At 38.2% G+C, this 12,734-nt stretch overlaps 1 long non-coding RNA gene across 1 annotated transcript in view; it reads left to right on the plus strand.

Annotated features, from left to right (window-relative positions):
- The first annotated feature begins 1,064 nt into the window (after positions 1–1,064).
- The window catches only part of LOC119237900 (uncharacterized), a 331,742-nt gene continuing 320,072 nt past the window's right edge, over positions 1,065–12,734 (plus strand). Inside the window, exons 1-2 of the long non-coding RNA XR_008553840.1 lie at positions 1,065–1,416; positions 7,314–7,487. This is a non-coding gene — a long non-coding RNA (uncharacterized LOC119237900). The remainder of the gene's footprint in view (positions 1,417–7,313; positions 7,488–12,734) is intronic.

Here is a 12,734-nt window from a genome sequence, read left to right on the forward strand (position 1 = left end):
TTGGCCTATTCTTGGGTCCCATCTAAAAATGGATCTGCTGGATGGTTGTGCCAGTTCAAACTGAGTGAGTACATTTATTCAGTTTTTAATGATTTATAACTCTTTATATCTACAATATTCAGAGAAGTGGGCTACGTGCAGAATAGAAAGTAAAACATCAGTTTCCCCCATTTTAGGAACTTACAGTTTTTGTGGAGGAAAAAAGTCTCCATGAAATTGTTAAACACCACCATACTGGAAATGGGCCCAGTGTGATTTAGAGTGCTTACGGAGAGGCTGTGGAGGAAGTAGGACTTGAGTTGGGTCTTGCAACTTGTAACAAAGTGTGGCTAAGCGGAGGAGGGAGAAGAACATACTTGTGTACTGGTGGACTGCAATAGCCTGGACCAAACCTGAGGTTCAGAGTTTCATGCCAGGAAATTGGAACCAATGTAGTGGCTTTTACACTGTTATAGCAGCACAACATCTGTTGTTGTTCCTTGAGATCTTGTGAGGTTTTGGACTTTCACTAGAATATGTCCTCGGGCATAGGGCAGGTCCCTTCCTGTTCATTGCACCAGCACTGTGCTGATGACTAGAAGTTCTGGAGTACAAATGGCAGCAGACAATGACAGAGTATGACATGAGAGCTGTTTTCTACAATATCTAAAGCAACATCCTGCTTGCCATTTGGCTAGCCTGATTTCTATTTAACTCTGTATCTGTCTGTGGGTCAGAGAGAATATGCACTATTGCTGCTTTATTGAGATTCTCTTCCTCCTGAGAAAAAATAATAATTTGGAGTACAGTTTATTCCAGGTTTTTCTGCAGTTTTAACTCAGGGTCAGACTGTGTTCTTGAGGACAATGTCACACAAGGCCCTTTCTAGAGAAGTTCATCTCAAACGTGAATGTGTGTATGATTTGCTAAGGATCTTATTTAAAGAGTCCGGATTCATTAAGTATGAGATAGAGCCAATATTCTGCATTTCTGGTAACCCTGAGGAAATACTAATACTAATTGCCCAGGACCACATTTAGTAGTATAATTTATTCAAGGCATAATATGGATGCTATGACAACAGAGTGACTCATAATGGTTGAGTGTGTGAAGGAGCAGGGTGGAGGGGAAATATTTTTCATGTGAGTTTATAGCCACACATGCTCCCACATAGACTTGCCAATGAGTCATGGTCACTGTCCACTCCGACCCTGACTTCTCATTAGGAGGAGCTCCCCCAGGACATGCCCACGCTGAAGCTCAGGAATACCATGCCTTTCCCATCAAAAGCCCAGTGAAGAAACTTATGACTTTCCAGCAGTGAAAGAAACAAGGGCAAACAGAATGCTCCGTTGGTTTTGTCATTTCTCCTCATCAATCTCATTGCAAATTGGAAGGTGAATCTGGTGGTTTCTTCCACTCTACTCAACTCAGCAGGTGTTTATTGCATGTCTGCTCTGGGCCTGACACTGTGCTAAGTATGTGGGTCTATTTTAAATGGTGAAAAGTGGTCTCCCATGTCCAGGGATTTACTATGTTAATGGAAAGAAGAAAACAGAATACTACAAGCAATGAAAGAAAAACATGAGAGAGGAGGGATATAATTATGTGCTAAATTGAATATAATCAAGTGCCAAACCTATGACACAAACAGTAAGTGCTGTGAAATGTCAGGGAGAGTTAGGATGTTGGCTTAGCTCTGTGAAACCAGAGTTGCAGATTTTAAATTGAGAGCTCTATTGTTTGACTTGAATTGGGGTTTTGGAGATCTTGCGGATACAGAATTTGGAACTACTGGGTAGGAACGGGAAAGGTAGAGGCCAGTTAGTAATACAGTCCACTTGTTTCAGGTACTTAGAGCCCCACAATGAATGCAAATCACACCTCCCACCCCAGACCTTCTCAGCCTTCCAGTGAATGAAGCATCTCTTTAAATGAAACCACCTCTAGATAATGTGATCATTGCTACACCGTGCTGGGTTTGACTGGACACTCCCACAGCTCATAGGGAATTCAGACGTGAAATGAGGTCTTTCCATAGAACATGAGTAATAATGGGGCTTAATGGAGAAGGTCATCGTGAGAATCTCAGGGCAGATACCTTATAGTTTAGATGGGCTAGACAAAAGGAGAAGGGGCTGGGAAAGGCCCTCAAAAGCAGAGAGAAGACTCCTATCTGTTATCTTGTCCATGAAAGCCTGGGGGGTGAACAATGCCATTCAGTACTTATATAGCACTTTAAGCTCTTTTATAAACATCAGCTGGTAAAGTCACATGACACTCCTGGAGAGCGAAACACATTGGTCTTCCCCTGATTCTGAGAGTGAATTATGGGCACAGAGCCTACATTCGTCTGGCTGGAAAACACTCATACGTCCCTGGGCCTACCAAGCTGGGAGAACAGGCCAGTGCCCACATGGCCCCATCTATTAGGTGGCTTAGCTTTGCCTTGCATGAAGTACCAGTCCTCAGTGCAAGGAACAAATATCAGGTCTCTGAGCTGTGTCATGGAGCACTCCACTGCTATTAGAACTAAGGGAAAAGATAACAGTTCTCCTTCCTGCACTGCTAGTGGAGTTAGCTTAACTCCCAGTTCCCTTGAAAGTGGTTTTCCTCAGATATTCTCTCCTTCCTGCACTTTATGTCCTTTTCTGACCAAGTAGACCAAGAGTTACAGGACCTGTTGTTGAATATTTCCTGCATGAATTTTCCATATGGGGTCTGTTTCATGCTCACTTTGGTATCTGAGACCTTTTGTGGTGGTGCCTCAGGCTAGACTAAGGCAGGAAGAGTGCTGTAAACTTTGGATCCTACCAGCAGCTGTTTTCCATCTCTGCAAAGAGACTGATAGGAAACTGCCAACATTTATCTACAGGGTGAACTTGAAAGAAACCCTTTTCATTTGCTGTTCTTACCTTCCCTATCAAAAGCATTTGGATGCCCAGCGGTTTCTAATTGGTGTAGACCAACTCTAGCCCACACATGCATTTTCTTTAGCTGATCTTGCGGCTTGTAAAAATCCAAATTAGCTTTTAATATTTTTAAGTAGTGTATTTTCATATAAAAGTTCAAATTTCTGACTTCTCTTGAATAAATTCTGAGATGCTGGGAACCCTGGGCTCACACTCCTGCTTGGAAGCCTTGATCCTAAACTCAAGAGCAGTCCCAGGCGCTTCACTTGTCCTTGATGCTCTTCAGCCCATTGCACCCAGTTTCACTCACCTAGTTTCTGTGAACCTTTGAATTTTTGACCTTCGTGAGTCACAAAAACATCCTGCATTTATCTCATCTTTATATTTTGGTGTTGTATATAAGGCAGATAAGAGGTTGAGGTAGGTATGGGTAGGAGTGGTTCAGGAAATATAGAAAGCTGATTTGGAGATAGCTTAGAAATGTCCCAACTGGAAATAAAGAAATAATCTACCAGTGCTTCTCACATCACCTGTGGAGAAGGGTAGTTTGTTTCTTATTTTCCAATCCATCACAAACTTGTACTTTTGTAAAATGAAATATACCTGAATGCCTAGAAAAATCCTATACAAAGGATAAGTCAGAGTTGATTATTAGATTCTATAGACTTCTTTTAATAAACATGATCAGAGTAACATGGGGAAAAAAAGAAAATTACAAAATGCATTTTGTTCATTTAAAGCATACGCATAGGCTGTAACTATAGAGAATCATTAAACTCATAGCTTTTTGCCTTTCTGTAGTTAAAAACTAATAAAAAAGTATGAATGAAATAGCAATTTCCTACATTAGATGCCCATATGTACACTTTCAGTGAGCTTGTACAGGTAGCTCCTGCTTTTCAAAGTTTGTCCCCTCACCTATAAAAGACCGACCGACATTAGAGCTTATGTTTTCACAAACCAAAGGAAATTTTAAGAGGATTGTTATGTTTATAACAAAAGTCAAAAAGTGAGAGTGGTGTACAACATTTGTTTGCAATGAGTCATTCTAGAGGTAGCACATACCCCCAGTATTGAAAATGGCTCCACCAACCTCCTTCACTTGTTACAACAGGTGTATCTCAGAGACAGTTCGAGTTCCATTCCAGAACACTGCAATAAAGCAAATGTCCCCATAAGTTGAGTAACAGAATTTGGGGGTTTCCCAGTACCTGTAAAGGCTATGTTTGCACTGTAGCCTGCTAAATGTGCAGTAGCATTATGTCTAAAAAAGTAAAATACGTACCTTAAATAAAAAATACTTTTTTTAAAATTTATTTTTTACTTAGGTAACATTAGGATCCCCCACATTAGGTGTCATCACCATAGTACGCCCACTGCCAAGGCACCCATAGTCTACCACCATAGTCCATTGTGCTTTATTCTGGAATTTTAAAAGAATTTGTTCAACTTGTTATTTACCTGAAAGATTTTTTTTTTCAGATGTAAAAGCATGGTATTTCATAAAAAATATTTAGTGCTAAAAATGCTAATCATCATCTGAGTCTTCAGCTAGTCATACTCTTCTTGCTGGTGGAGGGTCTTGCTTTGATATTGGTGACTGCCTCCTCATTAGAGTGGTGGTTGCTGAAAGTTGGGGTGGCTCTTGCAATTTCTTCAAGTAAGACAACAATGAAGTTTGCTGCATCAATTGACTTTTCCTTTCATGAAAGATTTCTCTGTAGCATGTGATATGATTAGATAGTGTTGTACCCACAGAACAATTATTGAGTTCCTGACACAAACTTTTTTCAGGTTTTTCAAACTTTGTTTATCATCGATTTTACCTTGTTTTCTGTCAAAGATTTCATTCCTTTATCATATTAGATACTTACAGATCATTAATTTTGACATCTCTATTGGAAAAAATTATAGAATCTTATATTTGTGGGATTTTTTTAATGTATCTTTCAGGAAGTCTTTCTGAATCATTTCATATCTAATTCATTAGCTTTTCCTTTGTCAGTTTCAGGACAGCTGGATTTTATTTCTCAGAATACTGTCAGGTTAAGTGCTTTAGTTATGCATGGAATATGTGTCAGTTTTCATGCTCCAACCTATCTCTAGGTTGTAACCTTGAGAAAATCAGCATCTTTTAACCTTTACCTATCTCCTACTACCTCTTATGGATTGGATCTCATACCTCTATTTACATGTGTAAATGCTAACCCCCAAATGCTAACCATTCCTATGTTTGGAATAGGCCCTTTAAAGAGTTAATTATGTTTGAATAAGGTCATAACAGTGGTGCCCTGATCAGATCACACTGGTATCCTCAGAAGAGGTGGAAGAGTCACAAGAAATTGCTCTGTTTCTTCATGTGCACAGAGAAAAAGTCATGTGAGGGCACAATGAGATGCCAGGAAGGGATATCTCATGAGAAACCAAATTTTCTGGCATCTTGATCTTGGAGTTCTAGCCTCCAGAACTGTGAAAAAAAAAAAATCCACTTCTACTGGTAAAGTGATTTGTCTGTGCTATTTTATAGGCAACCCTAGCAGACTAATACACTATCTTGCACATAGTATTTAGCAATAGTTAGTAAGTACTTGCTTGTTTCTTATTGACTACAATGTATCATATATTATGGTTCCAGAAACTGGTAAGTTCTCCTGAACTGTTAAGACCAGTCCTTCTCTGCTCCTAAGGGTTTGTGGAAGGTTATATTCTGATACATGATGATTGAAAGAATAATGGTCTTTGAATTTCTTAATTAACCACAGGGTCATTACATATTGGAAATGCAAACCACATGGTATGAAGTTAAATAATCCATTCATGAAATAAATTGGATTTATGAAAAAGATAGATACTAAAATTTCTTGGTAGAATGCATGGAAATGATAGGTTAAGCACAACCTAGGATTTTGAATTTAGTCAAGTTTGAACTCTAATAATATGTTCAATGCCACCATATAACTTTACCTTTCAAGCCTCAGCCTGCTGACCTGTTACTCAGGGAATGTAATGCACATTATTGTGTCCTTATTCTATTACTCAATTACCACAGAAAAGGGAGTGAAATAATTTAATTATTAAGAAAGGTTTGAGAAATATGCAATCCCCAGCAGCTGGCAATTTCCCTTGTTTCCCACTTTCTGCTAAACACACATTCAAGTACTCCAGAAGTAACCAAGTAATATCATGTTTTGCCCTTGAATCAAATTATCTTTGCTATTTCATTTCCCTACTTACTCCTTCTGAATAGCAAAGGTGACTCAGTGAGAACACTGCATGTGACGTGTCTGGGAAAGCCACGTAGGAGAAGCAAACACACTTGTTATGGAAGCATCTGTGGCTTTTCCCAAGGAAAGGAATAAGCAGGGTAGCACTTACATGTCATTGGCAGATGTTTGCTCTGCATACCTAACTACAGAGGTCATGACCACCTGCCCAATTTAGGACTATTGCATTCCCTGAATTTGCTCACTTTTTCTTTCCTGGTACTGTTGGAATGGCTCTTTTTCTGAAGGGAAATACGCCATATGCAACACTGGTTGGAAATATATAATAATTACATCTGTAGAATAACCCACTTTACTCATTGAATGTTCTAATAATCTATATGAATCTCATGATGAGTACTTCCTGCTTTATTAGTCTATGAGGGCTGCCATAAGAAAAAAAAATGATACATTTCACAACAGAAATTTAGTTTTCCCCAGTTCTGGAGGCTGAAGTTTCAAGATCAAGATCAGAATGCCAGCACGGTCAGTTCTGATGAGACTCTATTCCTAGTTTGCAGATGGATACCTTCTCCCTGTACCTTAACATGGTGAAGAGGGAGAGGGAAAAATTTTTCTTTCTTTGTCTTACAAGGCCACCAACCCTACTTGATATACTCTCCATCCTGTGATCTCATTTAAACTTCCTTGCCTCCAAAAAGCTCTATCTCCAAATATAGTCCAACTGGGGCACGGGACCGCAACACATAAATTTGGGAGAGACAAAATTCAGTCCACAGCATATAAATATGTGAGAATTAAGTAACAGTTCAGAATAATTAGTCAATAAAATATTGACTAGGCATTTCAATTCCAAGTCATATTTTCCATATGTCAAAACCTTTTAATTCTTCATCATTCATTGCATTTTTCTTTGATACAGGTGAGTGCTCTTAAAAGTGGGAAAAGTGAGCTGTTTTAGCTGGGAAGAGGGTGTAGCATATGGGAAAGAATATCTGACTCAAATATTGCCTAATTCCTAGTTTAGGCAAATCATTAATTTTTCTAATTTTTATCAGTAAAATGGACACATTGGTAACTACTTAGTATATCTTTGGGGTTTGAATGTCTAAAATATGTACAGCACTCAGGGACTTGGGCATACATAATAAGATGTTGTATGTGTTTTTCTTCCTACCCCCAATCTTCACTGTTGCAGTTTAGCTGATTATGCTGTTATGTAGCTGCTTATGAATACCAGTTTGTGGATTCAGTTCCAATTTGTGGCTCTAAGAAACCAGGATGCAATAAGCCCTTCCATGGCCAGCGTCATTAGTTAAAAGGAAGTGAGAGTTCTAACTTCAGTCATCCTTGAATTCTCCTGTGAATGAAGGTGAGCTCAAGCAGCATAGTTGGTTAATAAGTGAATTAACCTTGGGTGCAACAGTAGGCAGTTATCAAAGATTAATTAAAACCTGCACAGAAGTTTCTAGGGGTCTGTTTTCAGATTTGTCCATTGTTCATATTCAAGACCTGGGTCAAGGTATGTTGCAGACTTTGGCATTCAACTGAGAGCTGGCACTATGTTGAGATTGAATAGTGGATTGAATTCAATAAGATCCAAGTTCTAAGTTGGAACTTTAGAAACAACACATGTGAAGAAGGCTCACTCAATTTAATGGACACTACATTCTGTTTAATTAAGAAATATATAAACTTGGGCCTTCCCTGGTGGCACAGCTGTTGAGCACTGGGCTGCGAAGCTGCTCACAACCTCCGCAGCGCTGGTTCGATCCCCGGCCACCGGCGGGGTCCCACATGGCGTGCAGACCTCTCCTGCCGCCCCCTGCACCCCTCAGCAGTGTATTTCATCGGTCTGCCTGTTCTGTTCCCCACTCTGGTGAAATCTCTCACCCTCCTGAGCTTCTGACTGTACCCAGCGTTTGTATAAATAAATAAATCTTAAAAAAAAAGAAATATATAAACTCATCCTTTAAGATTGAATTCAGTGAAGATGTCCTCTGCAAAGTCTTAGCTGAGTCTTTGGTTTAAGCTAAGTGTTTTGATAATTCCAATATATTAACATGTAATAAGACTATTTATTATAAATTATAAATTGGGATATATTTTATACATAGAAAGAATAGGAAGCTCTGAGAAAAAGCAGAGGTTAGAGAACTGTTTTTAGATTGGCTAGGGAAGAAAAAAACAATAGTTGTATATATTCTTTAGGATTGTAGTAATGTATTAATGATACCTAATGGGTGCTTGCTGTGAGCTTGGATCTGGCTTTTTTTTTTTTTTTTTGCATTGACTTATTAGCATAAAGTAAAATTGTTGAAATGATGGTGAAGATTCTGAAACCAGAGCCAATAGTTACATCCCCAGGGTCTAGCATTGTGCCTGTTACATATGAGATTTTTAATAAATTCTAGGATGTTACTAGAATAAAGTTAAATCATAAGTGGGCAGTGCCTAATTGGTAGTTTGTTTTTTTAATAATAGAATTGCCTGTCCATATGGACAATAAAAAACAATATCAACAAAAATATCTTACCCCTAACTTGGCCACTTTACTACCTGCCTCAAGGTGCCTTGTTAACATTAGCAAGCATGTTTTCTAATCCAATGTGGTCCAAAAAATTTCATTGCAAAACTTCATTTTACCTTATTAAAGGGCCTCAGTTCTCTTATGTTCAGAGCCATCAAAGTGAGACATGTTAAATAATTCAAATGAGAAATTCCTGGTTGCATCTCAGTATATCTCTTGGGTTTTCTTTGTTTGCCCACTCATCTGTAAAAATCATCAAATGTTCAAATGCATAGCCTGTGACTTGGTGACCCCAAACTTCTTGATGCCATGGAATAAATGTGGAATGCTCATATTTAGAACTTGGAGGTCTTCAATTTCTTGTAGTGCAATCCTCTGATGTTAATAAATGGGGATTTCAGAAACGGAGATCAGGCAGTTCTGGGCCAACCCCTCCCAATGTGATGGGTGAGTCACTGACAGAAATGGGGTTGGATGCTGAGTTTCTCTCTGAAATCAGTTATTAAATTTTGTTACTGTTTGAGCCAAGAGACTAAAGAACACTTCATTGAGATGATAAAGACTTTACTTCTAAAATGTGCCCCCCCGCCCCACCCCATATCATCTATTGGGCAGTATGAGTCTCAGTTGAGCCAATTTTCTGATGCTCTCACATTATGTACAACTCTTGTTCCACCCAAGAGACTGAGTTTTCTGTACAAAGAGTTATGCCAATTCATTGAAAGTCCTTGGGTTGCACGTTTCCTGGTATATGACTTCTCCAGGTAGTTGGTTCATTTCCAGCTCATTTGAGAGAGACATCTGTTGGTTGGTTTGACATGATCTCTGTGTTCCTGAAAGTCCACTTTGACAGGTCAATGTAAAAGAACTCGAGAGGGAGTGCTCAGTCACAAGCTGAGTGGCTCATAAGTGCAGGAACAGATTTGAGAGGATTATCCAAGACAATGACTTCAAGATGAAACTGGGAATTGGAGCTAGCCACAGGGCTCTGCAAATTCTTTGTGGCTTATTCCTCTGGGGTGTCCTGTCATTGTGCTTGCCAATAATGAATTTTACTTCCATGTGGGAGCTTTCAGGTCATTTTGATATACCCTAAAGCCATATGTATTTTATTCACTTAAGACATCACTCTGCTCTTTAATTTGAAGAACAGTCTAAGTACATCAGGTTTGCCATGGCATCAAACCTCCTTTTAAACCTATATCTTTTCAATAATAACTTCAGTTCTGGATAGTTGACACATGAATATTTCTTGCTATGGAATAATGGCTGGCAGTAGTCTGAGGAAATTAAATCTATACAAGAAATTCCCAAATTTTATTTCATCCCATGTTTCAACACTCTCTAACTCTAAATGTTTTACCAGACTCATTACATACAGTAAAATCACTTGAAATGACTGGCCTTTTCTTTCTAACTTTATCTTTTACTCCAGTGCGGTACAATTTGAGATGTCACCAAAATGGGGTGACAAGAGAAAATCAAAAATCCAATCCATTTTTCCCTCTCCTAGTAATCCTATTTGAAGGCAGTCACTATTTCTCAGAAAAGCCAAGCCAAAGTTGGACGTGAAGTTGGAAACTTCAGTTTCCTAACCCTGTGACACATGATAAACCTAGATAAATAGTCAAGTTACAAATAATTGGTGTGAATATCTTCTTTAAACTAATCTTATGCTTTTAGCATAATTGACTCTTCAAAGCCTGCCTTGAAGCACTGCACTGCTTGAGTATGATAATACCTTGTATAGATTTATTCTCCAGTATTTCAGAACAATGTAAAAATACCCAGGTGCTTTCTGACATAGACAGAGGTGTTTCTTTAAAGGAGAGTGACACTGCAGCCCTCCTGAGTCCTATGAGACCCCTAAGTACATAACCACCCAACAACCTGAGTAATATCCCATAAATAATTGGATTCTATTCTACAAAATAGTTTCTACATATGAGAAAAATCAATTTTCAAATATGATTTGCCACCATAAAGATTTTATTTATTAAATACCTGCTAGGTACCAGACTTTATATACTTTAAAGATACTTTCATTAAGTCACCAAATCTTCATGTTTTAGAGAGGCGGAAAGTGAAACAAAGGGACAGGAAGGCATTTATCAAGTGGTATAACCTGGAGTTGACTTCAGGTGGGAAGGAAGCTCCTTGAGGTCAAAACTTTGTGCTCTCCTTTGCTTATTGAAGGATGCCTGAATACCTAGAAAAATGCCTGCAAATTGCTGATACTCAATATTGCATTAATGAAAGAACTCAATACATGTATTCCTAAACAATGGTTCTGTATTTTATATTCTATATTCACCTCAGTTTATTCACTCTAATGCTTTGCCTCTTCTTTCCCTCATTTTCAGTCCCTTTGTCCTCATATATATGAATGATTAAATATAGGTATCATGAGTATTTCAGAAGAAAAGTAGAGGGTATTATGGGAATACACAGCATGAGGACCCAAACTATTCTTTGAGTTCTGGGAAGAAGTCCTTGCAAATTCAAACTTTAAGACATAACAAATACTACTCAGAATGTGGAGAAAAGGGAACCCTTGTGCATTGTTGGTGGTAACTGGGATAGCTACTGTGGAAAATAATATGGAGGAATCTCAAGAAATTAAAAATAGCAGCTATCATATGATCCTATAATCCCAAATGAGGGAACATATTCAAGGGAAATAAAATATTGATCTGTATTGCTATGTTTATTGAAGCTCTATGCACAGTAGCCAAGGTGTGGAAAGAGTGTGTCTATCGACAAATAAATGTTTAGAGAAAATGTGGTATATAGTCACGTGGCAGTTATTCAACCTTTAAAAAAACAAGGAAATACTGCTATTTACAGCTACATGGATGACCTTGGAGGCCATTATGTTAAGTGAAATAAACCAGAGACAGAAAAATACTCCATGACATGGTATCACTTTTGTTTTTTAATTGAGAATATTGGTTTACAACACTGTGTAAGTTTTAGGTGTACAGTTTCCTCACCTGGCAACTGTATCAAAACAAGCCATCCCCAGATTTCTAGTTGCCATCTCCCACCAACTAATTGACCCTCTCTATCTATTCTATCCTGCCTTTCCTTTCTAGTAATCACCATTCTATTGTCAGAGTCAAAGGTTTATTTCTGTTTTGGGGTTTATTTGTTCATTTGCCTTTTTTTTTTTTTTTGGTGGGACCCTCTCCAGCAGCGGGGGAACAAACCCCGGCGCTGCAGAGGCTGCAGGCAGCCTTGCAGCCCAGCGCTCAACCACTGAGCCACCAGGGGAGGCCCTTGTTCATTTGCTTTTTTAAGTTTTCCACACATAAGTGAAATCATTTAGTATTTCTCTTCCTCCTTTTGATTTATTTCATGCCCCATAATCCCCATAAGTTCCATCCATGTTATTGAGTATGGCAAGATTTAATCTTTTTTTGTGACCTAATAGTATTCCATTATGTATTCTTTATCCAGTCATCCATCATTATGGTCACTTAGGTTGTTCCCATATCTTGACTATTATGGAGAGTGTTGTAATGAACATAGGGAGTACATATATCTTTTGAAATTAGTATTTTCATTGTTTTGGCTAAATACCTATTAGTGGGAATTTACTGGATCATATGATAGTTTTATTTTTAAGTTTTTGAGGAACATCTGTATTGTTTTCCAGTTTACATTTCCACCAACATTGCACTAAGAGTTCTTCTTTCTCCACAACTTTGTCAATACTTACTCTTTCTTGACTTTTGATAACAGTCATTCTAGTTATTGTGTGATGAAATCTCGTTGTGGTTTTGATATAGAGAATCTTTTCATGTGTCTGTTGTTCAACGGTGTGTCTTTGGTGAAATGCATATTTAGATCCTCTGCCCATATTTTAATTGGGTTGTGTGTGTTGTTGTTGTTGAGTTGCATGACTTGCTTACAGATATTGGGTATTAACACTCTGTCTAGTTGTAAATATATTCTCGCATTCAAAAGGTTGCCTTTTCACTTTAACAATGGTTTCTTTAGCTTTGCAGAAGGTTTTTCGTTTGATGTAGTCCAATTTGTTTATATTTCCTTTTGTTTCTGTTTTTGGAGATGAATCTACAAACACAT

Source organism: Talpa occidentalis, unplaced genomic scaffold (assembly GCF_014898055.3).
Source record: "Talpa occidentalis isolate TD23 unplaced genomic scaffold, MPIMG_talOcc4v2.1 talOcc4.11, whole genome shotgun sequence".
Lineage (NCBI taxonomy): Eukaryota > Metazoa > Chordata > Mammalia > Eulipotyphla > Talpidae > Talpa > Talpa occidentalis.